Source organism: Frieseomelitta varia, unplaced genomic scaffold (genome assembly GCF_011392965.1).
Source record: "Frieseomelitta varia isolate USP_RPSP 00005682 unplaced genomic scaffold, Fvar_1.2 scaffold_576, whole genome shotgun sequence".
In the NCBI taxonomy this organism is placed as follows: domain Eukaryota; kingdom Metazoa; phylum Arthropoda; class Insecta; order Hymenoptera; family Apidae; genus Frieseomelitta; species Frieseomelitta varia.
The window spans coordinates 156,203-183,559 of NW_025110341.1; the positions used below are offsets into that span (position 1 = coordinate 156,203).

General features: G+C 37.4%; 1 protein-coding gene and 1 long non-coding RNA gene across 4 annotated transcripts in view; one reads left to right on the forward strand and one right to left on the reverse strand.

Annotated features, from left to right (window-relative positions):
* The window catches only part of LOC122534076, an 82,659-nt gene that overhangs the window by 45,028 nt on the left and 10,274 nt on the right, over window positions 1–27,357 (reverse strand). The gene's annotated exons all lie outside the window — the stretch shown is intronic.
* LOC122534078 overlaps window positions 24,245–27,357 on the forward strand; it is a 31,595-nt gene continuing 28,482 nt past the window's right edge. The window contains exon 1 of the long non-coding RNA XR_006307828.1: window positions 24,245–24,256. This is a non-coding gene — a long non-coding RNA (uncharacterized LOC122534078). The remainder of the gene's footprint in view (window positions 24,257–27,357) is intronic.

Genomic DNA, 27,357 nt, shown 5'->3' on the forward strand with positions numbered 1-27,357 from the left:
TTAAGATACAAAGTAAAATTAAACGTAAAATACAAAATTTTAGTAATTAATCATCCACATACAACTCAATGATTGCTTATTTGGAGATTAACGACGTATCTTTTTGTTCTTCGTATGTCAAAAACTAATCATTAGTTCAAACTTGAAAATTTATTGAAATTAATAAGCTGTTTGCCACTAATTAAATTTACTTTCAAAAAGAGGCAATGTTTTTGTGATGAACTTAATGATGAAAATCATTAGAAGTAGGACAAATTCCTTTGAATAATTTTCACTTGAAATCGAGTCTCTTATTCAAGCGTTGACTCGATATAAATCTAAAGTTGGTGAATCCACTGTTGACATTCGCCGAAATAAATTAAGATAAAAGAAAAAAAAAAGAAATCGGAAGGAGAATCGTGTGAAAATCGAAAGCCTAAAAATTCATCAACGTTATCAGAGCATTAAATACTTTGATCTAAATAATGCTGTGTATGCTGGAAATTTTGGGACGAATTAATCGAGCAACAAACTATAATCCGCACGTGCGTAATCTTTGGATATGTAGCAGACGATTTATTTTACATTTCTCGCGCAGTGCGCAATGTGAACGAGAGAAGGAAAAGGAGAGTGAGAAGCGTTTTACATTCGAGAAGAGTTTGGTTCGGTTTACTCGTTTACGCGCCTGTGAGCGCTTAAACGTTTCCATTCGGCGGAAGCTTTTATTGGTTGAAAAATCTGGGTTAAGTTGCGCGAAGTATTTCAAAATTAGACTAATTCCCGTGAATATGAATTACTATCACAAAGGCCTCGGTTGTTTTCATTCCGCGGTAAGAAAGAGGCAACGAGAGAAAGTTATATAAAACGTTTTTTTCCCTCCACGAGTGGTTCGCCGCCAGACGAGGGAAATGAAGTTTTCATCTAAAAAATTATTGCCCCACTTTTCATCGCATCGAGCGGTTATTTAATAAATTCGTTTTACGTCAAACAGAATTTCCTACCGCCGCGTGGTGTAATTTCATCGTCAACGAAGGACAACGATGACGATGCCTCGATCAGAACCTTGTTCGTTAAACACTTATCCAATCGAGTCAATTAGACGAGCGGCATGCATCGAGGAAACTGCGTTTGCTAATATAAATTTATTTATATATATATATATATATATATATATATAAAATTATTAATTAATATAATTACATAAAGTTTTATAATAAATATATATATTTTAGTAATAATTGAAAATTAATAATATTATTTATAGTTAAAAGTGAAATGAAAATGAATTTTTTAAAAATTAATAAGTAAAATTTTGTACCTTTTGTATTAGGGTTAATTAATTTATTTTAATAATATAATTATCTCGAAAGTAAATGATCTAAATATATATATATATTATATTATATTACATATAATAACATATTATACACACACACATATATATATATATTATATTATTTTTCTTGTGAAATAAAAAAAATAAATATAATATTTAGAAACTAAATGTTTGTCGTATTTATTGATATCTAGCGACACAAATCTCCCGAGAGTGGCTTCTTTTTGCACCTACGAAGATTGAATTCTAATATTTGTGAGCGAAGTATCGTCTGTGAAATTTAAAAAATAAAATTAATGGAGGAGGACTAAAATTGTTGAGGAATTTCACGATTCAAGATTCTTCTTAATGTTCATTTATATCTTTCTCCACAAATAATGGTAAATTTTATTTATCATTTTCAATAAATATTTTTCCAAAATGGAAATAACAATTCGTAAAAAAATATTTATTTACTGATTGGCCATTTAGACGAGAAACGCTGCTTCCATTTGAAAGTATTTCCATTCGAAGTATATAGTTGCGGTGCATTTTTGTATTTCATGTTTTATTAACCTATCACCTTTCTTGGCGAACGTGTTCGTTATTTGTACGCAATGTATTAAAATACTTCAGAGAAGTTAATTTGCAAAATATCTATGTTAAAACCTCATACGCTACATGTCTGCAGAACTTGTTAATTCAACCCTTCGTGCTACTCCAAAATTAAACGTATCGCTAAGCGTCGATCGCGAGAATTATTTCAACGGATCAATAGTGGTTGAAAGCAAGGAGCGCGTGGCTCGACGTTTCTAGAGGAATGTCCCTTTACGACGGCCCTCGTCCAAAGAAACCGAGAATAGATTCATCAGTGAAAAGACGTTCGGTCGTAGGACACATACGGTTGGCCGATGTTGACGGCGACGATGCGATCCAAGTGCATTATTAACGTTCGCCGACTACGAACAGACTCTGCCTCCCTCTCGCCTTGTTCCTCTCGCGTCTATCTAGATGATGCATAGATGCCGTACTCGGCTTTCAGGGTAATTAAATGAGCAACAGGGTGGGGTTACCAGGTAAAACGTGCTGCGACGCTGGAACGACGAAGGTGGTCACTGTCGTTCCTCGCTGTGTGCATACGTAGAGCGTATGCAAGCATGTACGTACATCGACGTTCCGAGAGAGAGACCGAGAAAGAGAGCGAGAGAGAGGTAGGAAGAGAAATAGAGGAAGGAGTGGCTATATGACAGAAGGAAGGAGACAGAAATGTTGTAAACGCTGATGGAGCGCCAAGCCCATCACTCTCTCGCAAATCTGATTACCTCCTCCACTAGTTCCGGACCGTGGCTCGTTCACCATCATCGGTCGTTTCGTTCGCTATACAGCTAGTTGCCGTGTGTGTGTACGTACATACGTATGTATTATACGTCAGTCTGCGAATGTGTCTCGCCCGGCACGGTTAACCAGACGTTGCCGGACTCTGACGATCGTCTCGCAAAATCAAATTCGCCACTACGGAACGGTTTGTCTCCACCATTGATTTCCGGCTAGTTCCCAGCGCCGACAGGGGGGCCATCCACGGGGGACCATCCTTCGAAACGCCGGTCGTTAAACGAAAATTGCCTGCGAGAGAAAGGAACGGGGCTGCCTCGATTTTTCGCCAGACGACGCCCATTAGCTACGGTTCGTGGACTTGCACCACGAGTGTCTAGGGGTCGGATCACTCTCATTCGACGCTTGATTCGAAATTATGGCCGCCCCGGGGTGGTTTGATTGGAAAACGCGTTATCCTCGCGGAAGCGAATCCTGTTTCGTGTTAGAACCTTAGTTTCTCGTCTCTCGTCAATAGAGATAAATAAAGTTTCTCCCACGTTTTGTTTCCGCGGGATTATTTCGCCGAGAGTGGAACAGTTCGCTTTCTTTTTCCCCCCCAATTGAATTTCCCGTTTTATTTTATTTTTAGTTTCCCGGCGTCAGGACGTATTTTCCTGGTTTTTCCCAGAATTATATTCGGCGAATCTTCGATGTCGATGTTGTGCCTGCGACTGTACCTCGCTGGAAGCGAATTTGCTTTCATTTTGAAAATATAAAAATCGAGTTCTTCGGTTGAATATTCGCGAGATTATGAAGAGAGTGGGATACAGCGCAATTTACGAAGCAAGAAGACTGAATTCGCGAAGGAGTCGCGCCGCCCCTCTTAAATCTTCCGCTTTATTTCATTTTTAGTATGTACATTCCTCGCTAATTTGTCGTCTCTCCGCGCGTTCTTTTCTTTTGCTTTTTTTTTTTTCTTTCAGCGGGTAGAATCCGCGCGATATTCCCGGGGCTTTTTCCCGACAATTCTTCAGCACGTGTTAAATCTTCCGTATCTTTTCGTCCGTGTCCGCGGAGAATAATGCCTCGCAGAAGGGAAATGTTCGTTTTTATCCGAAAGAGGAGCGAGCTTAACTCGCTAACGCGGCTGTTTGCTCTTCGCCGTATATACTGTCGTCGATATACTCTTTTTCTTTTATTTTTCTTTTTATTCTTTGCCCGCTCTTTCCCTTTCTTTTTTCTTTTCATAGCTGGAATGAAATGGGAAGAGAGGACACGAGGACGAAACGCGGTGTGTACGTACCTTGTTACGCGAACCTGCATTACAGCACGTCATCGTTAAATTTTCCATGCTTTTACTCCTCAAAGGACATCACTTTCGATCTGAACGCGCGCGCAATTTCAAGCGACATTACAGTAGTTTTGAACGTGCATTGAAATACACATGTAGCGTAGAGAAATACGTATTAAGGCTCGTGAAACGCGTATTAAGGAATTAAGAATTCGCGTTTAGCATCACACGTCTTTCAGTATCAGTTTTAGTACACGTTTTTTAATACAGAGAATTTCATTTTTGGTAGACAATTTTTAGTGTGACAGAAATTTCGTCAACTTAGGGAAAGATATTCCTGTTTTTTCAAACGCAAGTTTCCAACGTTGCGCCCATATCAATCAAATTTGTGTTTATATCGGCCTGTTCATTAAATGAGTATAATAAATGGAAAAAGTAAGAATATGCTTCTTTATTGCATGGGTAAATAGTTGCAATTGATCGATAACCTTCATCTCTTATAAGTAAACGAAAATTCTCATTCAGATACGAGACCTCGCACTCGACTGAAAATATTAGGACGTTCTTTATCATTTGAAATTTTTCAATTACATGTGCATTTTATGATAGATAGTAGTAGATTTCCAGTCTTGAAATAAATTTGATATTTTGCAATGAATATAATAATGTTCACGTGAACGCGTGATGTATTATAAATTACACGGATTGAGATCCAGATTTATTTACTGCACGTATTTGCGCGCACGTGAAATTGGAAACTGTAATTTACAGTTTACAATTTACTTGCAGGTGTCCACCCCCGGACGATAATTTTCTGGTCTTTCCTCACGCGTGGGTGTGTAAGTGTAATACATAGGTGTGCATTTATAATACACGTTGTTTAAAAATATGCGGAAAATTGACCGTGTACACGCTAGACGTCAGAGGGATCGTTTACCCGAATAACGAGCATGTAATGAAATTTTCAAACTGTTTGCTCTTACGTTGTCCTCGGTCGGAATATCGATCAAGGTTAAACAATTCTCTTGAAAATGTCCCTCTTCAGATGCACTCTGTGCTACCCTGAATAGAATTCTAATTAATATTAACAGAGAAAGCCTCAGAACAGCTATGTTCTGTTTATTTTTACTCAAAAAAAAAGAAAAAAATGTCATATTTTTGTTGATTTTCGAATTTTAATGTCAGCTTTGTGATTAAATGAGAGATCTTTAAACATGCAAATTTTTTTTTTTTAAATAGCTGATGAGTCGATGAATTTTTGCTAAAAATAATCTGTCGTTCAAACGAAAAATATCTTTAAAATTTCGAAGAGAGGATAATTTTGAAAACATAATAATTCATAACAAGACAGTTTGAAATTGGAGTCAGTGTTCATGGAAAATATCACTTATCACGTTCCTTCTCTGTAATCTTTTTTCTCTTTACAGTGGCATTGTTTCAAATTTCAGACGGAGTTTTACAAAGTGCTGCTAAGTTTTCTTGAGGGAAATTGTCGCCTCTTCTCTCTCTCTTTCTCTCTGAGAGTAAAATATTCAGGTCATTGTGTTATAATCTTCTTAGGATCTTTATACGTAACGAGATTATTTTTACACGGGGAAACGAGTTAATTTTTTGTACCGCGAAAAGATCGCGCGCGGGTAAGTCACGCGTGACAATCCCTCGCAGACGGAATACCGTGAAGTGCGCATATGTACAATATGATTATTCGCCGACGGCCGGTAGCCATGCCACGCTGAAATTTGCACAACATTTCGCCGTGATTCTCTGCTCTCCCATACGTTTTTTTCCAATCCACTCGTGTGCCGACCACCGAACGATACAATCGCGGTATGATTTATTGTTCCTGGCAATTTGGAGGCATCATTTTTTTCTACCACCGGTATCGATCCACCGTGTTACAATCTTTTCCCAATTAAAAAATAAAAAAAAAAACAAAACAATTATCTTCTCTGAAATATCGAAATCTGGGAAAATTAACTTGAACTCGAATTTTCATCCTTTATTATATTTAACCCATTAAGGATTAACTATAAAAGTGTATTTAAGACTTCATTTGTAGTCTACGTTATCAGAGTCTGTTATTTAATATTGAGACAATAAATTAGGTAATGTAATAATAAATATTTCCTTATCACGTCTTCTGCTTTGGATTTTACAATTTTATAAAACTTAATGAAAGGGAATGTGAATCACTGCTTGCTCCTTGACATAAATATTAACTTTACAAACTTGAAGCACAATATTCGCGGTAAATTATCGTTCTTATGGGGTCCTTAATGGGTTAATAAAATTTTTAAATCGTCCAAGATGTCGTCGGTATCTTCCAGCTTTCTCGCGAAACGTTAGAGATTTCTCAGAACGAATAGTTTTTACTTTCCATAAACCATTATCTCGCTGAAGCTGGTTTCATCGTAAACGTGGTAAATGAGCGTAAAAAGTGACAAATCAGCGTTTACAGATGCGCGAATTATTCCTTTGAAATTGCAGGGCTACTTTATACCCAGAAATTATTACGCATTGCGTTGCTTCTCCAGAACGATGTAACATCAGAAACTACCAATGTAATTTATCGTAATCCAGCGACAGTGACAAAGTCCAACCAAGCTAATTTTTCCTTCGAGATTTTCCTTCCTTTGTCCCTTTGCAGTTTCATCGATTTTTGCAGTCCATCGACTGAAATTCTAGTGGCAGCCTGTTCTAGGGAAACAGGGAATTTATTAGCCACGGTAATCTGGATCGCTGTTGCAGTTCCATGCTGTTCTCATAGGCAAGATAAATGGTTTTGTACGCATCCGCCAGCAGATACGGCAAAATGTGTTACACTCACCATTTTACATTTTTCTGACTTTTTCAATTTCTTTCCCAATCTTTCTTAATTCGTGATCGCTCTTTGTTGAAAATCGTTCGTGATAATCGTCCACGGGCATGAATTTTCTTTAATTGTTATACTTTTCTTTTTTTTTTTTACCGAAACAGTACTTGAAATTCAAAGGTAATTCCAGGAACAAATGTGATCATTTTCATACTTTTTTTAATATGCAGTCAGTCAGTGACAAGTTCTTCACATGCTCGATGAAAAATTGTTGACGCTTCATTTCTATCGTTTTCTTGACTAATCATAATACTACTCCAGTAAAATGTAAATTTCAAGAGGAGATCTCGCAGTAGAAAGGAGATTTCAATCTTCAGAACGACGATGAATTTAGCTATGAAAGAGTGAATACTTCGAAGTTCATGGGAACGTTTGAATTTGCGTTTTTGTATGACGAAAAGAAACTGCTTTGAAAGACGTTAACTCAGGATTATTATTAACCATAGATTTTAAAACGAGACTGAGTGGAGATTGCTGTAGGACTTTCCTCCGTGAAGTTGCGACAATTGAAAATGTCGACAATTTTTCGAGCGTACGAATAATTTCGTGACTGGCTCTGATTAAATTAACTTTCATCAAACACAGTAGCTGCGCTTTCAGCGAAATTTTCATCTCCAAGTTCCTTTTTTTTCCGGAACATTTTATTTCGGAATACTTATTTATTAAATTAACTTTCACCAGGCAGTTTTAATACGAAATATTTCGGTCGCTTTCCAGCCCTTCCCCCCCCTTACCCGAGGATTTTCAAAATTCTGCCTTACGGAATAAAAACGAAATATTTTCTACGTCTGTCCGATCGGACATACTTAAACGTGGTCGTTTTCCACGGATACGTACGTTCAGAAATAGATGTATTTAAATCGTCGCGGGTAGTTATAACTCTGCCAGATACTCGCACTCGCGGAAGTCCGGCAACGGACGTGATGTTTTGCGTGCTTTCATTATTACACGTTCGTTTTGTTGCATCCTTTTTCCGGCTGCAGTCACATTGTTGTCGCAATTCGTCATTCCACCGGATTAGACGCGTTTTGTCATTCAATCAAACAAGTTGCCCGCGAGCGATTAAACAGGGATATTCAAATGGTATTTACGACCGCATCGTGGTCACGATCGTGCGCCACGGCGTTGAAATTTTCTTTTTTTTCTTTTTTTTTTTTTTCGTTTCCAACAGGCTCTCTCTCGGTGTGTAAAAACCGTGGTCGTAGCCGAGGGAGAATTTATTAATCGTACCATACGGCAGTCTCTCTGATTCTCACGTTCGGTATTGCGCTGATAGCTCGACGATATTTCGCTGAATGTTTTCAAGATTAAAATATCAAGAGTTTGCTTTTGCGATTAATCTTTTTGTTTTGTTTGTAAATCTTTTACCGTTCCAAGGAAAATTATTGTTTGATATTTCGGAAAGAAAGTTGAGTGCGTTGGAACTCGTATAAAATAATATGATGATTGACTTAGACTATCAGTCAATCAGTAGTTTGCGTTCGTTCGAAACGTCAAGTAGAAAATTGTGGAAACTAATTGAAAAAGATACTGAAGGATAATAAGCTGATTGATGTTGACGTGAACAGTCATTGATATTTCTGTCTATCAAAAGTTTGCGTCAGATGCAAAATATCTGGCAGACGTTTGCTATCAGTCATCATTAAAAATATTCCTACAAATCAAACAGGAAAATTCAGGAAATCTGGTCGAAATTTAAATCTGACTGTACACGTACGAAGCGTTTAATTTTAATGGAATTTTTCGCGTAACGCCGAGTTGTCTAAACAATTTTCCATAATATTCCACTCAAGTATTCACGATCTCGTATTCATGGTTCGCGTGCAATAAATACAAAACGCTGCTATTTATTCATCAGCCGTGTTCAACCGCGGTGGCCAATTTCATTTCTGCCACCCGGTGAAAAAATATTTCCTTTGCAACTGCACACGACGCTATCCGTTGACGTAGTTCCCGAACAAGTCATTGAATTTTTCATGAGAAGTGTTTCCCAGTTAGCTTTGAGTTGATTAAATTTGGAAAAACTTTTACTCGGCTCGAGAAAGTGCTTCGCCGCTCTTCCAACTTCCCTTCCGTTCGACTTCTTTTAGTTTTTATGTTTCTCTGTTATCTCGGTTGCGGGGGCTTTGCGAATTACTCGCGTCAATAGACTGTGACTAATCTTTACCGGTGGTGGCACGATCCAATGGTAAACATCTGCTGTGTACTGCGTAAAAATTACGTTTACTCAATGTGCTTTGCGTTTGAGTTAAGCATAGTTCGAAGGATCGTTTCAAAACTTGGTAAATCGATTCGGATCGTTTCAAAACTTCTCCCGCGATAAACACGCGGCAAGTACAAATTTTCAACTTTGTTCTTCCGGTTTCTTGTCTCAGTTTCGTTCGAGTATCTCACGCAACAGATTACATATTCACATGCTTGTAATATCTAATCATATTGCGAATGTAATAAATTTTCGAAAGAAATGAACGAGCCGACTGAAATTTAAAGATTCTTGGAAATAAGCCAAACGAGCCAATTCTTTTTTGAATTTCTACGATCCCTCCAACATCCACGAGCGTGTACTTCTTTCTAAAAATTAAAGTGGACAAGCAACCGGTTCAGTCCGGTTAAAATGAAGCCATCGCGGGGCCTCTTGTGTCTACTTTCAGTTTTCTCCACTTTTTCAAGAGATTCTGCCTTCCAGAGAAGTGATTAAATTTTGGCTGCATTCCTTTGAGCTGCGAGATTAATGTTCAAGTGATCTCCAACGGTCAAAGAATCTCTCTCGGTCTCGGTCGGTGATCGTTTTAACCTGCGCGCCGGATAAATCCATTCCTGCGTTCCTTTTTTCTCTTCTTTCTCTCGTTATTCAAACAGTCAGTTATTATTTATTTATTTATTATAATCCTTGCTTAGGCGGCTTAGGATGGCTTCCGGTTTACAGTGTGTATTTCTTTACATCTTTCTCTATAACTCTATAACTCTATAACTTTGTAACTCTGTAACTCTCTAACTCTCTAACTCTGTAACTCTCTAACTCTGTAACTCTGTAACTCTGTAACTCTGTAACTCTGTAACTCTCTAACTCTGTAACTCTCTAACTCTCTAACTCTCTAACTCTGTAACTCTGTAACTCTGTAACTCTGTAACTCTGTAACTCTGTAACTCTGTAACTTTGTAACTCTGTAACTCTGTGACTCTCTAACTCTGTAACTCTGTAACTCTCTAACTCTGTAACTCTCTAACTCTGTAACTCTCTAACTCTGTAACTCTCTAACTCTGTAACTCTCTAACTCTGTAACTCTACAACTCTATAACTCTATAACTCTATAACTCTATAACTCTATAACTAATCAACTCTATAACTAATTCTTAATGTCTACATCTTATGGAACTAATGTCTTGTGCTCTATCGTATAATCTTGTAGTCATATAATCTACCCTTATACACTTTGGTGCCCTTATAAATCTTGCAGTAGGAACTAAAAATAAAAAATGGAAAGAAAAGAACTATCTTCTACTGGTTTCTAATATTGCCTTTTCTTTGGTTTTGTTTTGCTGTTTCGTTTTCTGTTTCTTCTATTCCTTCCTCCTGCGTGTCTCCTTATATGTCTATTCCTCCAATCTCCCTCCAACACTCCTCTACGGTCGTTTGCCTCTTCTGCTAATCAAACAGTTAATTATTACTGTAGCGTTAGAGAGCCTGTAACGAGCATGATGAAAGGAATGACTCGAAACAATAGTGGCGAGGAGTCAGTCGTTTTCTCTCTCTCTCTTTCGATCTTTTCTTTCATCACGCTTCTTCACCTTTCATCAAAGGTGAATAAATTCTGAATTAATTGTGTTTCGTCGCATTACGATGATACGGTTGATCGAGCCCGCTCGGTTTCACGTTGCGAGAAATCTCGCGTCGGCAAAGTAACAATTCCATAGTTGCTTTTGTTTCGCGGATGAATGGTCCCTCTTCATTGGAATAACACTTTATTGTTGTTCCGTTCAGCGGAACCGCAATAGATTCTTACGAGTTGATAAGAATTGCGGGGATGTTCCGTGATATTGAATTGATTTTTTTTTCTTTTTCTTTTTTCTTTCTTCCTACGTCCGCTCTTTCTTTCTTTTCGTTACTCGATGGATGCTGATCGTTTTCAATCCCAATCCGTGCACAGGATTTTGTCAAACTGGAGTCCCAATGGTGCGTCGATGTTTTTGTTAAACAGCTTGTATATGAAGTGATTTATCTTGTTTGCAAAGATTATTCGCTGTTTCGCCGAAAACTGTTTTTACACCTTGTCACGTCTAAATATTCAAATTTCTGATCCTTCTATTTTTCATCTAGTATCTTTGCAACAAATTGTATGATCACTTATTTTCGATACTGATAGGATTTTTAACACTAAAAACGATCATTTGATTATTTTTGTTAGATATTTCATAGATAGAAAACAGTGTATTTTTGAAGACTTGAATGATTCTTTGTAAAATACATAAATAAAATTGCATTATAAAGATCTTCTGTTATTTTAACATCTCTGATGGAAATTTTATGCCTTAGTTGTTGGTAGTTCTAGTGTTGTATCTAGGTAGTTTGAGATTGTACCTCAATGTTTAAATAATTAAGGAACATCATGTGCAGCTATATCTTATACACCTCACCGCTGTGTATTTAACAGAGATAAATATCAAAATTAAAATAAAAAATAAAAAATGTCATTACTCGACGAAGTTCAGTGAACGATTTAATCGTTTCGGAGCTGGTTAACTCTTGAGAGACTTCATCAAAGTCGAAGAGAAATTCATGCATCGGTACCGCCACGAATAACAATATTTTCGAAGAACGTGGTTCATCGACTTTTCTACGCTGCGCTTTCCAATTAATCCCCAATTCCAATTATCGTAACAATTATTTACGCTGGAATTTTAGGAAATCGTCGCGGGATCGATACAGTCTCGTTCCAATTTGTCTCCTCTATTAGTTACCGTGCGATTAATATTTTTCTCTTCTGCATGGAAAATAATTCCCTCGGCGAGGAGAAGAAGGGGATTGTAAATAACGAGGCAAATACTGGCACGGTAATACAGAAACAAACGTTTGTCGAGGAAAGAATGGAAGAAATTAAGGGCGCTCCTTAAGAAGCCATTTGAAGCTTTAGCTGGCGCTTTCGTGAACTACAAAATAAATAATTTTCCAACGAAGGAGATTTTAGGTGCTTCCTTTTCCCTTTTAACAGCCTGAAAAGTGTTTCATTTGCCTTACTCGCGATCTCGATTCTATTGCACAGTGATTCATCAATTAACATTAATAAGTGGATCATGATGATTCTAAAATTTACGGAATTCATTTGTTTCATCGCGAAAATTGCACAATTGTATTATATATTATTAACATCGATGATTAGTTAATTGAATATTGAACTATCACTGTTTATATTGAAACCTCTAAAAATTTACTCGAAATTTCAACTAAATTGAATTCTAAAAATTTTAAAAATCAAAGCTTCCAAAAGTTCTACAATTTAAGGCTTCGGAAATATTCTAAATATTTTGGTTTTTAAAACTCGCTTTGAAAATTTTTCTAATAGCATACGTGAACCGGTCACGCAAAACGTTCGACGGAGGGTGTAACAATTTTCTGTACGAATTAAAAGGATAAAATAGGATAACAGCGAACGGTTCTCGTTCAGCCAGTTACACAAAACTACCTGAGAACAATACACCTGCGTCGAGCAGCGAAAGAACTCGTGCCATTGCCGAGGCTTCGAGATTGTCTGCTGTATGGAGATAACGTTATTACAACGTTCGTGGATTCACAGTTGTGCGAATGGGAATATACGAACGTATGATATTTCCACGGGCACATTCACCTAATGAACAAAAGGGATTATCGATGCTTGGTTAAAGAAATGTTAAAATCCGTTTCCATCGAGTCGAACCGATTGCAACCGAACGATTTTAACAAAATTATATATAATAATACTTTGTATCATGATTTCCCGCTTTTACAGATGAAATTAATTCATTCGGAATACGTGGAAGCGTTAATAATCCTTCATTTAACGCAAAAATAATATTGCAATGCTTTGTGTCATACCAGACACTGTTCTGCTGGTAAAATAATTTTAAATACCCCCAATTGTGTGAAAAAATATTTCACGTGCAATTTTTTTTTTTTTTTAAATACCATTGAAAGAATATTTTGATTACAACTGATTCTTCTTTGTACTTTTCCCAATATAATTAATATGTATTCCGAAACGTACCAGCGAACTATAAATAACTTTCCTTATATAAGCCACAATTATATTATACAAACGAAGTTTTACTCTACAGCTATGTACCAAAGATTAAAGAAAAAGGAAAACTTTTTTGTCTGTCAAGAGTCAAGATTTCTTTCTCAACAAGAGAATAACTCCGTTATATGCGACATTTGTGCAACATTTCAAATTTTTTTCAAAATTATCCAGTTGTTGATCTTTCGTTGCTGAATCCAGCATCAGCTATGATAGATATATGTCCTCGTATGTAGGTATTTTGCGCACGTTATACGCGACATTTGTGCAACATTTCAAACTTTTTTTAAAATTATCCAGTTGTCGAACTTTCGTTGCTGGATCCAGCATGAGCTATGGCAGATATACGTATTCGTATGTAGGTATTTTGCGCACGTTATACGCGACATTTGTGCAACATTTCAAACTTTTTTCAAAATTATCCAGTTGTCGATCTTTCGTTGCTGAATCCAGCATCAGCTATGACAGATATACGTACTCGTATGTAGGTATTTTCCGCACGTTACTACGATTTTTCGTAGCAGGAAGGTGGTCATAGCTTACGTCACTCGACCGGGTGCGCCAGGCGTAAGCTCTCGTTTAACGAATCTTCGTAACACGAGGTTTTATGCTTTCGCTAATTGGAAGACCTGGTTTTCGTGCTTGTTGGCCGACTGTTGGCACAGGTCGTGGCGCGTTGACGTAAGAGCGTTTGAGCAGGGTGCTAAAATCGCGCGTGAAGTTAAAACAGCGTCGCGGCGCGGCGCGGCGCAGCCAGAGCGAGCGGAGTCGCGCGTTAAGCTCCCGTGACCACCCAACTGAAGAAGATTTAATTAACGAACGATTTCGCCACTTAGCGAATCCTTCTTGCTCTCTGTTTCTCGGTTGAGCTTCCTTCTTTTCAGGTGAACGTACCGAGGTGAATAGGCGTCGCCGTCTCAAGGAAATCTCTAGCAAAAGTTTCGAGCTATCCCGCGGGCTAATTTTAACCGTCCGACGTTAATAAGTCGCTTTAATGCGAGACGTTTGCGACTCGTCGATATCTAGGACAACGTGTCCCGGTTGCGACTGCTTTCCTTTTTGTCCAGATGGGAACGTGTCGTGGAAATGTTGTACAATAAAATATTCAACAATAAAAATTATTCGTTCACAGTGGTACTTTTGTGATAGTGGTTACCATAGATCGTAATATATTGTGGAGTGAAAGTGTATATTGTTTGTAAGAAAAGAGTGGCGAGTATGAGTGTAATTATAGTGTGGTATGGTCTGAGTGTTTAGTATATTTCATGGTAGAAGAAAGGACGAATGGGAGAACAATTGGGAGCGAGCATCGAGAAGAAAAACAATTGTGATCGGAAAGATGTCCTAGATGAGAAGCGAGAGTGAACAAAGAGCGTGAATTAATGAGAGATAGATACTTTATACGTTTCATAATTTATATATATTAAACCCATTAATTATCAGTGTGATTTTTTACTCACTAACAACTTTATCTAAAATCTAAAGCTTCTTTCTTGTACAATATTTCGGAAATCATCTTTATTGTACCTTTAAAACTTCGTGTCACTTTCTTCTGCTTTCTACTGTCCAGCAACAACTCGGTCGACATTTTTCGTCAACGATTCTCGAGTGACTTTTTGACAATTTTCACGAAGTTCTCTCGCTTCTCAGCCCGCCACTTGTCGTCGAATTTCCACACGCGTTCTGAATTATTCAGATCGGTTCACTCGCCGACGAGTCTCGAATTTTTATTTTCACAATGGCGTATTATCGCGAGATGACCGAACTTTAACTATAGATATTAATACCGAGTTAAAAACGGAATTCAATTTTTATCGGGGCTGCTATTATTCGAGCTATCAACTTCTATTATCGTCTCGTTGCATTATCTGCGACGCTCTTCCCACTTATAAATCATCTCGAATTTATCGAACTTCGATATTAATTATGAGGAAAGAAAGTTCACTTATAGTTTAATAAGTCAACCGTATTGACCGACGACCCTTGATAATACTCTGACATTTCCAACGTAGCGTTTCTATCTTTTGGAAAAACATTTTCCTACGAAGAGAGAGAGAGAGAGAGAGAGAGAGAGAGAGAGAGAGAGGAACAATCGTTCCGTGAACTCGGCAATTAGCAAAGCAATTAAAAACCGAGGAGACGAGACGCGAATTAAAGATATACCGAGCGAACGGGAATGGAGATCGAAGTTAATCCGATCTTCGTTAAAAGTCGAAAGACAAACGCGACGGCGAAGAAAATGAAAAAAGGAAAAAGAAGGAGGAGGTAGAACAAGGGCAAAGGGCGGTTTTGAATTAAACTCTCGGTGAAATCATTCAAAACTCGCTCCGGCAATTATCTGACAATTGTTTCGCCGGCGTAGAATTAATTAAATCGCGCAACAAGAGAGCAGTTTAATCGAGTTTTGTATTAAATTCTAACGAAGTGGAACAACAACACTGTTGCAATGGGAAGAAACGGCCAGGTAAACAGTCATCTCGCGAAAAACCGCACAAAATACACGAGTGTTTTCTATTCTTTTTCCTCTCCCTTTTTTGATTACTTTTATCGGTTTTTTTTTTATCGTTGAAACGTAATTTTTGCAAGATGAGGGAGACACAGAGAAACGCCTTTGTACACAAGTTGGATTTAAGATGAATTGCGATGATGCAAAAGATATTGCCTAACATGAATAGCATCGAAAGGTTATTGGTACATAGGTAACTGAAATATACAAATAAATAATATAAATAATATAATACGCAATATAAATAAATAATGAAAGAATATTTTTTTCAAGGTCATCTTTTTCAAAGATTTCAGAATCATTGATGTTTTTTCACATAGCTACATATATTTTTTTATTGTATCGTGTAGTTGGTAAAAAAATTCACATGACACACTCGGATTGCTTCACTCAAGCACTAGTCACTTTCACCATAAATGATTATCGTATCGATCTTCCCTTGCGTTGAGTATTCCATTATGAATTACTGACAAATGTCATTGATACACTGATCAGGATTTCAAGCTACTAGAAGAGGCTATCACTGATGATGTAATAAATAATAAACATCTCTCTTTATTCTATATTTATTGTAACATAGCTCTCGATTATCGTATTTTGGCCAAGGTCTCTCATCCTGACCAAGTTAAATTTCTGCATAAAATTTAAATTTCCAAGGTCATGTTCTTTACATATCTGGACGTATTTTTTTTCCAGCCACACGATACATTAAAAAAAGGCATATAGTTACATGAAAAAAAAAAAAAATCAATGATCTTAAAAAGTTCTTCAAAGAAATGATTTTGAAGAAAATACTCTCACCTTTTAGTTATCGACCTTTTGGATGCCATTCGTGTTAGGCAAAAAATATTTTTTTGCATCATCACAAGTTGAAAATATATTTAGGTAGCCTCGCTTAAATGGACCACTCAGTCTAAGTACGCAAGAGTGAGAGAGGAAGAACGAAGAAGAAGAAGACGAAGAAAAAAGAATTCTATGGATAGAAATTTAAAGTTGGTTCTTGCTGGTTATTCTCCTCTTGCCGTCGGTGTTTTTCCGCGTACGCATTAATTATACTCGCGGCTTTCACCGCGGCATTACGCTCCACGGGAGTTCTTGAACGCGGCGGGCACTTTTCCCCGGCAAACTCCAGCTAAATGAAGTGGCTATTTCGCCGCGAGATTAATTGTCGTTGAACGATCAGAAGGAAGTCGGTGCTAATTGTTTTCGAAACGTTGGCGATCGCAGCTGCTCTTCGCGTTTGCCCACGCGCGCGAAAAATCGAGGGGAAATTGCTCGTTTACATTCCTCCCCGAGATAATTTGATCAAACTTCGCCCTTCCGGGATTGAAATATCAAATTACGAGGAACAGAACTTTTTCGCGAAACTTTTCTCTTATAATTTTTCTTCGTCGCTCTTCCCCTGACCTTTGAACTTTCTACGAAAGTTCAAAGAAAGGTATTTCAAATATTTATGCTCGCAAAGTTCACTGAAATTTTGAAAAATCCAGTTCCTCGAATATCGAGGTTCAGCGTCCTCTAACTTCGTCAAAATTCTGCAAAATCCAATCTTTTTTCGATATTAACCGCGTGCCTTGCGCTTCAATCATAAACGCAGAGTCGCTTTCTCTTCTCTTTCTGATTTCTCAATTTCACGAACTCAGTTCTTAAATACTAAAAAAATCTAACACTCTGATCGTGAACTTAATCATTTCCAATTTCTCAGTTTCGTTCGATTCTTTTTTAAAACATCGTTCCAACATTTCTAACCGCAACTTTCTAATTTTCCAAATCCAAGAACACAGTTCGCAGTTGTGAAAAGACGCAAATTGGATATCTAGCAGAGACAGCATCCCGATCTGTTTCTCATGCGATTTCCTAAGTAGCTGGAGCGTCGCGTTGAAATATATAAATCCCCCGGTAGCAATCGGTTTGTCTTGCAGACGTGCATTCACGTCGGCGCGGCGTTATTACAGTACGGGATAGTCTTGCGGCGCGTGCTCCATCTGATAAGCCCGAGGAAACCGGATAAAGGCGTGCAAAGCGTGCAAAAGTACTTCCCATCGGCGAGGGAAAACTTATTCTCCAGTATCGTAAAATGTTATCGTTGCCGGATGACACGTGTTACTTTACGTTCGTTCGATCTTCTTCGGGATGTCAGGTGTAACAATGGCTCGTTAAATCTCACGGATAATTAATCCGAGCGGCTGTTAAATAAATTCGAGAGAAAGTGGGGCGGGGAAAAAAAATCCAAGAAATAATGAATCTCCGCGCTCTGTGTATTTCTCTTGCGTTATTAAAAAAGTTTTATTATCGGCAAGGTACACCCGTGTTTTCCCTCTTTGTATTTTTTATAGTTTTCTCGTAACTTCTCGTTACTCTCGTATCTTGTAATATCTTACAACAGTTCTCTTTCGTGCGCGATATCATTTATTAATACCGGAACTATCGACGATTCGTACCAAAGAAACGAAAGTGTCAGAAATGTAGTATAGTGAGCCTCTTTTATCTCAGTAATCGAAAATATTATATCAATCCAAATTGAATGCTTGACAATTTTACAGTTCTGGTAATATAATATTTGGATATTAAGACGTTCGAAAGCTAGCGATTTGAATAAAAGAGATTCTAAACTCCTCCTAAATAAAATAATAATAAAATAAATAAAATAATAATAAAATAAAATTCACGTGTTTTACGAAGGGTTATTAAACACCATTCAGTAAAATTTATACAATTTGTGTGAAAAATTTGTCATTTCGACCGCTCTGATATCAGTATCGATATCCCTTCTTTGTTTCATCGAGTTATAATGTAGCTGTCAATTAATCGCAAGTCTTTCTGTTCCCACCAAATATATTTCGCCAATTATTGATGAACAATTTAACGACGAAATTTGTGCCGCGAATAGCATAATAGCGTTCATACGTTAATCAAATGGACGTTGATAGAAATTATACGCGCGAAATCTACACCTACGTGCATCAATATAATTTTCACGAGTAATAATAACACGTGTACACGTGCTGTGAATCTGTATCTACTCCATGTTTAATAGAATCATTGAGCTCGCGTTTCGTTCTCTCACATGAAAATCCCTCCGATCCTTCCAATTTTTCGCATCACTGTGATTCCTCGTGACGCGATCGTTATGTCTCTCAGCGTTACACTGAATTTCATTTGATCGTAATTAGCGTTATTTCTTGACAAAAGTGCGAAATGCTATCGATTTCACAAAGCTTAATGGTTTCGTTGTTATCAGAAGAGTGGAATATATAATAATACATGATGTGTGGCTTCGCATATTGTGACAGTGTAACTGTGTACGCTGTGAACTTTACCAGATTTCATTGACGTCGTATTTCTATTAAATTCTGATAAACCATTAGCTCGCGTGCGATTCGCGTATTGGAAGGAATATGGTACGATGGTTCTATCTTGGTGCGTTTGATGAGAAATCGCCAATACTTTAATCTCTTGCAACCAAAAGATGGCGGATTTTTATGCAAAAATTTGAAAAACATACACTATATAACATGCAAAAATATTCACAGATTAATTAATTAGCATTCTCGTTAAATTGAAATTTCGAAATTCGTGTTGTAAAAATAGACGAATCGTTCAAAGTTGAAGAAATGATACTACTATTGATAAATTTTCTAATATCAATAATGATTTCCTTGCCTAGAGTATTTTAGTGCATCGTGTATAGAAAATGAATGCGTCTATCGTTGGTAGGTATTATCGTAACATTAAAGAAACATTAAAGAAAGTATAAAATACAAATGCAGTAAAAGTTTATGCCCGAGCGAAATAATTTCATTATTTCTGTGCATTTTGAAACTTTTATCTATATTAATATATCTGAAGAAATGGAATCTAAATAGAAATTTATTCTATTTATTATATGTTAATTATATTATTTCTATATTATTCTATTAATTATATGTTATTAATTATATTCTATTAATTATTCTATTAATTATATGTAATATTTATTATTTTTAGCAAATACTGTACTCTGAATATTTTTAATTCTGCGTGTAATATTGTGCATTTTTCCAACTTTCAATTCCTCGCGAATTTATAAAAATTTATAAAAATTTGTCATTTGCTACTCTTACTTATTATTTTGCAGAAACATAAATATGGTCGTAAATTAGGTAAAAACACGTCTGAGATATTCATTCCTTCCTGTCAACGGCAGAATATGTGTTATCATTAGTCCTTTGGCGTGACGCTTCCCTGACGGTCTGAAATATTGCCGCCATTTCGTAGAAATAGAAATCTCGCGCGAATGGAGCAGCAACGAAATAAAGCTTTCGGTGCACCACCGTAGGTAGTAACCATCTGGCCATTCTTTATCTGGCCGTTGCTTTCAAAAGTGGAATTCCTCCGCGCCATCCACCATCCCGTATAGCTTCATCATTTCATTCGAAACTACGAGCTCTCCGCGTATGATCGCGCACACTATCGGCTTAATTTAGTCGCGTGTATCTAAAGCTAACTTGAATATTGAATCTGGAACAAATTATAGACAACTACATGAACCAACCTGAAGATAATTAGTCAATCCTACCGACGAGATTCTGTTCGTGTTTGAACTTCGATTCGTTCATTAATTCGATCGTATTTAAATTTTTGGAGAAAGAAGGAACAATTGTACGGCGTTCATAGTATCAGATCATGTTGTAAATATTGCGATCTTTCTGGAAGTGAAGCTTCAAATATGCAGGAGTTTCATAAAAGTTCGAAACACAATTTGATAGGAAAGAGATAAAGTTAGAGTTTAAAAAGGATGAAAATTTTTATTTTTACCTAGTATGTACACGAAAAAATCAATGACCGTGTTACTTATTGGATGGCCGATATTAACCTCCTACAAGTAACCTGGGGTTATGTTCTGAGCGAAATTGTGCTCGTGAATTTTTCAAAGCGAACTTTTATTCTTTCTGAAACATCTTCCAAAGATTTGGCTTAAAAACTGATCGTATAACGCACCAGAGACTTCATCAAATAGTCCAGGATTTTTAAAATCTACTAATCCTATGCGGAACGTTAAAAAAATATGTACACGAATCGCTCAGTTCCATGATATTTCAAGTTATATTTCTTGGCGCACAGTAACTTTCATCCAAATTCAAGATGAAAGAACGCGAGATGCAATCCTGTTCAGAAGGGCAATCGATCAATTTTCTAAAAGTCTCTCTCAATTTTAGTGTCAAGTATCTGCTTCGTAGTAACGATCAACCTCAAGACAGAAATTTCTTAAAATCAAAACAAATCGACGTCTATTTCTCGCAAACATCACATCTCTCTCATTCACCACGAAAACCGCGCGTCATAAATCTCGGAAGAATCGTAACCGGCTATTTAGGCTTCCCTGTTATTTTAGTTAGCCTAGTGTTCGAACCTGCAACCCTTCGGTGCACCTACTATCCTACCCTTGAAAACTGCTCTCCCGGGGGTTTAAATTTATCGACAACTGGGTAATACGACGCTTATATGCTTGGCCATATGTACGTACGGTTCACGTCTAGGTATACACCGTACCAGAAAAGCCGTAGGAGGTTGTCGAATATACGTCCGTGTATGTATATTATATATAATGGTGTGTATATACACGTACACGTAACGCATATATATATATAACCGAACGTTTAACGTGGCATGCCTCACTCTCTCGCGTCCCTTGGTACGAAACGACAGACGAAATTGGACAACGAACGTGGCTTGATGGTAATCACGAGGAACTCGATCGTGCGAAGCCTCGGTCCTCGATCGAGATCTTTCGAAATTGGCTGTATCACGTCATGCGAAGCTCGGCGTCGACGTTCTAACCGCGATTGCGGTCGCTGCTTTAATCCTCAGGCAGCGGACGCGCGATTCGTTTGGTTCTCCGCAGAGAATGGAAGAGATTCAGTTTTTCATGGTGATTAGAGCGTTGAGAATCGTACGTACGACACGATATGTTAAGAACTGAGCGTATTATATTTTTTATATTTGCAAAATAATATATAGAGGTGTGCGAGAAGCCGAAATATCGGGTCGGATCTGGAACACGAAATTTCTTCGGGATCGGGACCGCTACCAGAAAGTTTTAAGATTCTCGAATTTATCGGGATTCTCGAAAGAATCGGGATTCCCGAAAGAGTTGGGATTCGGGAAAGGGTTGGTAATAAGAATAAATAATTCGTGAAAGCCCACGCCTTCAACTATATCGAAAGGTCGCAGATCTAGAACCATCATTCGAGCAATTCCTTTTGTTATATCTTTTGGTTCAACAATCTTTCGCGTAGCCATTTTGTACATGCGACAAATTTTATATCGATTCAGTTTCTTTTCTGGTACATGTACTTACGTTCGGATGCGTATGCTTCAAATGGCGTAATAAACAATGTATGCGTTCCGCCTTTGTATCATCTTTTTCCTGAAAATGTTCCCAAACAGAGCTTCTCTTTATCTTCTTCCTTTACACGATATCTTCTGCACTACTTCCTCCTACCAGAATTTTACTCTCACTGTCACTCGACATTTTTTTGAAAGATTTTTAATCTGTATTAAATTTACACAAATTTTGAAATATACGTCTGAACTTCCCGAGTTTCTCAGCGATACTGCTTGACAGCGTACATAATGTCCAAGTACTAAACACGCAGTCACACGTTCGTTTACATCAGGTCACACGATTCTTATAATCCGTGTTTCCAATAACTTCACTGGCAGAAGAAATTAAACTGTGTATTTAAATAATTTGTAGGCTGCTATATAGCATTGTAGAGTAGTTCGAGAAACGGTAGCTGGATTCTCGAAATTTTCGCGAATCTCGACTTTTTTCGGGAAACCCGATTCCTTCGAGAATCTCGAAATTTTCGGGAATCCGACCCGACTCGATCTCTTCCCGACTCGTCCCGATCATCGGGTTCCCGATATTTTAGAGTTCTCGCACATCCTTAATAATGTAATGTTATTTGTTATTTATTATTAATACGCAAAATGTTTCGTAAATAGTGATACAGTTGTGTAGAGATTTGACAATACAAGTCAGAGGGAGAGAGAGAGAAAATAAAATTTTCTCGTTCAAGATTCCAGAAAATCGAGACTTACACGAATTGATAATATACGTAATAACACAACGAGGTCGGAGACGACTCTCTATGAAAAAAGGAGAAAATAAAAAATTTGGCACAAAATTTATTTTGTCCAGAGCTTTATCCCTGAGAAAATCGAGTTTGAAAATTCATGAAATATGCATACAGACTAACAATGAGTGCATGCCGGGATATCGTTCCACACTGTTCTCGGTTTTGTCCGAACTGGACAATGACGTGATTAAAATAACCCCGTTTCGTAGGTTTTTGCAAAATGGAAACGAACACAACGTTTCTCACCGACCGAGGGTGAAAAGCCAACTTGTGTAACAAGCTTGCGAAAAAACGGACAGGATCGAAGAGAAGAAACGATAGGAGAAGGAGGGTGGGATCGATGGCGGGGTCATAGGTGATTGCACTCAACAGATAACGTAATTACCATTCCTATTATTATCGTAATTATTATCGTCACGATGACCGCGCGTACCACCCGCGTCTCTATAATGTAGTACGTGGCTGTAGCGCATCGTCGGCGTGGCTAAATTAACGTTGCCCTGGTAATTAACGTTCCTTCGTGGAGTTGGTTCAAGTTATGCGGAGCACGGGGTACACCGCGTCGATTGGTCAGCGATAAAGCCCCCTCCTCCTCTCCCCGACCCAGAGATATCGCGTACGTATGTATGTATATACACGTATACGCGTTCCAACGTATTATTAAATCAGTCCTGGCGGGAGGGGGAGGGGGGAGGGGGGGGGAGATCTTGCTTCGATAGCCTCGATCGTTCGTAGGTTAAATACTTTAAGCACGGGATCAAGTTTGATCGACTGCGGCGACTGTCGCTTAGTCGATGGAAGATATACCTTTGGTGGATTACGCGTTGTTGAATTAGACTGTGATTGCGGTATCACGACGAACTGTCATTCTGACGAATGACAGTGTAATTTGAGTAATCTGTTGTGTAGAAGGACTCTGATTTCTCGTAGAAATATTTCTCATTTTCAGTTCGTGGTATCAAATTTTTTCGCAATCATACGATGGTGGTACTAGACGATACGCGATTTAAGATATTAAATTGGATTTAATCAATCCATTAAGGACCAAGTAATCATTTATTATATACAGTTTCGTGAAATCATAGAATCTATAGAATCTATAGAAATTATAGAAACGTGGGCAATTGCTCAGAAAAGCCTTTAGGATTTCCTATTCGTGAATTTAATAATATTAATTGATTGAAAAGAGTGAGCAAATGAAGTCTCGCGAAGTTTAATAGGTTAGTTAATATGACAATTAAATTCTAAATTAAAATTCCAATTCCGTTAGAATAGGACATTCGCTTTAACTGATAGTAACTACAGTTTTAATGTGAATTAGAGCTCGATGAAGAAACTCTTTTAAGATGATTTTATAGAGATGCTATTTATTTTCTGGGACAAAAGACTTCAATCTTTCGAACAGAAGATGGTTTGGGATTTTGGCTTTGATTCCGATCTTGGTCCTGTCGGCAATTTTACCTCGTAAATCTTGTATTACACTCTGAGAACTGTCTTGAGGGAGTTGTGCTTAATGGCAGGGTTGTAAGCACACCAATGAGGATTTGTTAGTGGCTGCACCTGTGTAACCTAGGGACGTTGCGTATGTCCTTAATTTGGGAAATTAACTATTCCATAATTGCCTACTCTGATTCTGCATGAAATCTAATGCTCGGGTAGGTTTGGGATCAGGATGCTCTGGTTGAATTAGCATTTCGGATAGTTAGATCGAAGAACAGAATTATGGCGTCATAATGATAGGAAATCAGGAGACAGATCAATAGGGAGATAGATCGATGATAAATGACAGATAGAGAAGCAGAAAGATAAATGATAGACACACATAGACAAATAATAGATAGAGAAACGCAAAGGAAGAAAGGAATAAAATTATAACTTAATGATGAAATTTGTATGTTAATGAGAAAATTTTTTTTTGGTGAGAATGAGAAAGATTTCTTTTTGTCTTTTCTCTATGTCTTTTTGAGATATACTTTTATTATTTATTATTGAAGAAGAAAAGGCTTAATAGAAAAGCTTTCTCTCAAATTTTACTTGTAATAATAGAAAAAGAAAAAATGAAACATTCGATTACTCTGGATAATGAATCGAGTTAATTTTTTAAAAATTATATATATTACTATATACTATATAATTTTAAAAATACTATATAGTATTTTTATAATACTATACATATTATACTATACATATAGTTATACTATAAAGTATTTTTAAAATTATATAGTATAGAGTATTATGTATTATCTATAAAATTATATAGTATACAGTATTATATAGTATTTTTAAAATTATATAGTACATAGTATTATATAGTATTTTAAAATTGTATAGTATATAGTACTATACAGTATTTTTAAAATTATATAGTACATAGTATTATATAGTATTTTAAAATATAGTATATAGTATTATACAGTATTTTTAAAATCACATAGTATATAGCATTATATAGTATTTTAAAATTATATAGTACATAGTTTTATATAGTATTTTCAAAATTATACAGTATTATATATAATTGTATTATTACTATGTTAAAATTGTATCGCTATGTATAATTATATATAATACTATGCTGAATTAAAAATTTGTTCCTCCACGGAGCAACATTTCCAGCGATACCTCTAAAATTACGAGCAGAAGATAGGTTAACAATGAACCGGTTTACGTTGAATTCGTTGCATCGAACAACCTGAGAACAATGCACCTGCCTCGAGTCTGGAAAGTACTTACTCGCGCCACTGCAGGGTGCTTCGAGATTGGCTGCAGCGCGGAGATAACGTTATTATACCGTTCGCAAAATCGCAGTTGCAGGTGCAACGTACGCTCTCGCGGCATATCGCCTGAGATAGAGCTGACGGTGCGCCGGACAAAATGGATTATCGACGACGTGACAAAGAAATGCTAAAAAGCAGCTTCACCGTGATTGACGCGATCATCACGGCCGAAACACAATGCAACGCGGTTGACTCGATTGGCCGGCACGCGCGTGAACACAGGAACAAAGAGAGTATGAGGGGGCGTGTGTATTTCAATAATACCGGTCTTCTTTTTCAACCTTGCGAAAGCACGAAACCGTTCCATTCATCATAACGTATGGCTTTCGTATTCTATTGTACGATGGAATTCAAGCCTGCTGGAAGCGTTGTTAATTAAAATTCAAAATACACTGTTGTACGAGAGGCATTTCTTTTCTTTTTTTCTTTTTTTTTTTTTTTTTTTTTAATGCTCGGTGAAGCGAAATTTTTATGCCCATGGTGAAGTAAATATCGGTCCTTGGTGAAAGTATTCGAACGTTCGTAGAATTTTTTTTATGAGTATTTTATTAACGCTGTGACGAGAGCCAACTATTATGCTTTATTTCAAGCTTGTGAAGTATAATAGAAATTCGTAGGGAGAGGAGAAGAATTTAAAGGGACTCATTATATCAAAACCTTCAATATTCAGAATGACTGTCTTTGACATATTATGTGTTTCAAATGATTATTCATGCTGTCTGAGTTTTACATAAATCTGCAATAAATACCTTATAATTTTAATTATAAGATTTATATAAAAGTTTTTCCATAATAAATTTTTGATCGTATTAAATTAGCGGATACTCAATATCACCCTGTATGAAATATTCGTCCGAGTCGATTAATGGAATAACGTCAAAAACGTGCAACGTCTGAGAATAAATTTCCGAATCTCTCTTTCACTTCTAATTTATTCCTATTACTTTCAATTTCAATTTCAAACTCTTACGTAGAAATTAATGATCAACTCAATCTTTGCACCTCGCATACAGATAAAATCAATAACTTCTTGACCGCGTTGCTAACATCCCCCTGCAGCAGAGTACACACCGTCAAACAAAATTAAAATTCACATCACCATTGTGATATGAGGCAAGCATTCATACATCCCAAGTACGCAGGAAAGATATATCCACGTTAAATCATGCTCCGATATCTTTCCGAATGTGTACCAATGCTTCAGATACGTACTGACTCGTATTTTATTTCAGAGCACGTTCGCTGCTTTCTAAACATCTCGCGCGAGGTGTAACGCGCGTCAGAGAATCAGTCGGTGACGTGCGCTCAGTATACATAAATACCCGTAGGTGTACCCGAGTCAAGGGTGGTTTGTCGCGCGTCGCGGCGCCTCGCGTGCAAACTATAACGTTCCCCGATAGAATTCGAACGGAGGGATGGATGTCGAACCACCCTTGAATCGGCCGTGACTTCAGGATTGGCTGGTGCGCGGCGATAACGTCATTACGTCTCTCTCTTCGTGCCGGCCGTGTTGGTTAGTCGTCGTAGTCATGGTATTCGTCATAGTTGCCATGGCAGTGCAACGGGAGAGACACGAGGACGGAACTATGCAAGGAATGCCGAAAGTTGGAGCCTGCCAGAGCGGAAAAGAGCGTGGGTCGCGTTCTGGTTTCGGGCCTGACATTTTGACGCTGATCCCCCCTCGTGCGTTTAAGATTAATTTCACGGGTGAAAAGCTCGAAAACCGGAGGTGGATGTTTCACTGACCGGTTGTTTCACCGTTCGTGTCGCCCGGAGAAAATTACGCGTTCGCTGCGTTACGCGAACGAACGTGGCGAAGGATAAAATTCGAGGCGGAGGAATTTTTATCTTATTTTTAGAAAACGAGATATTCTATTTCGGAGGTTCAGAAACCGTGTGTCTTGCTTTTA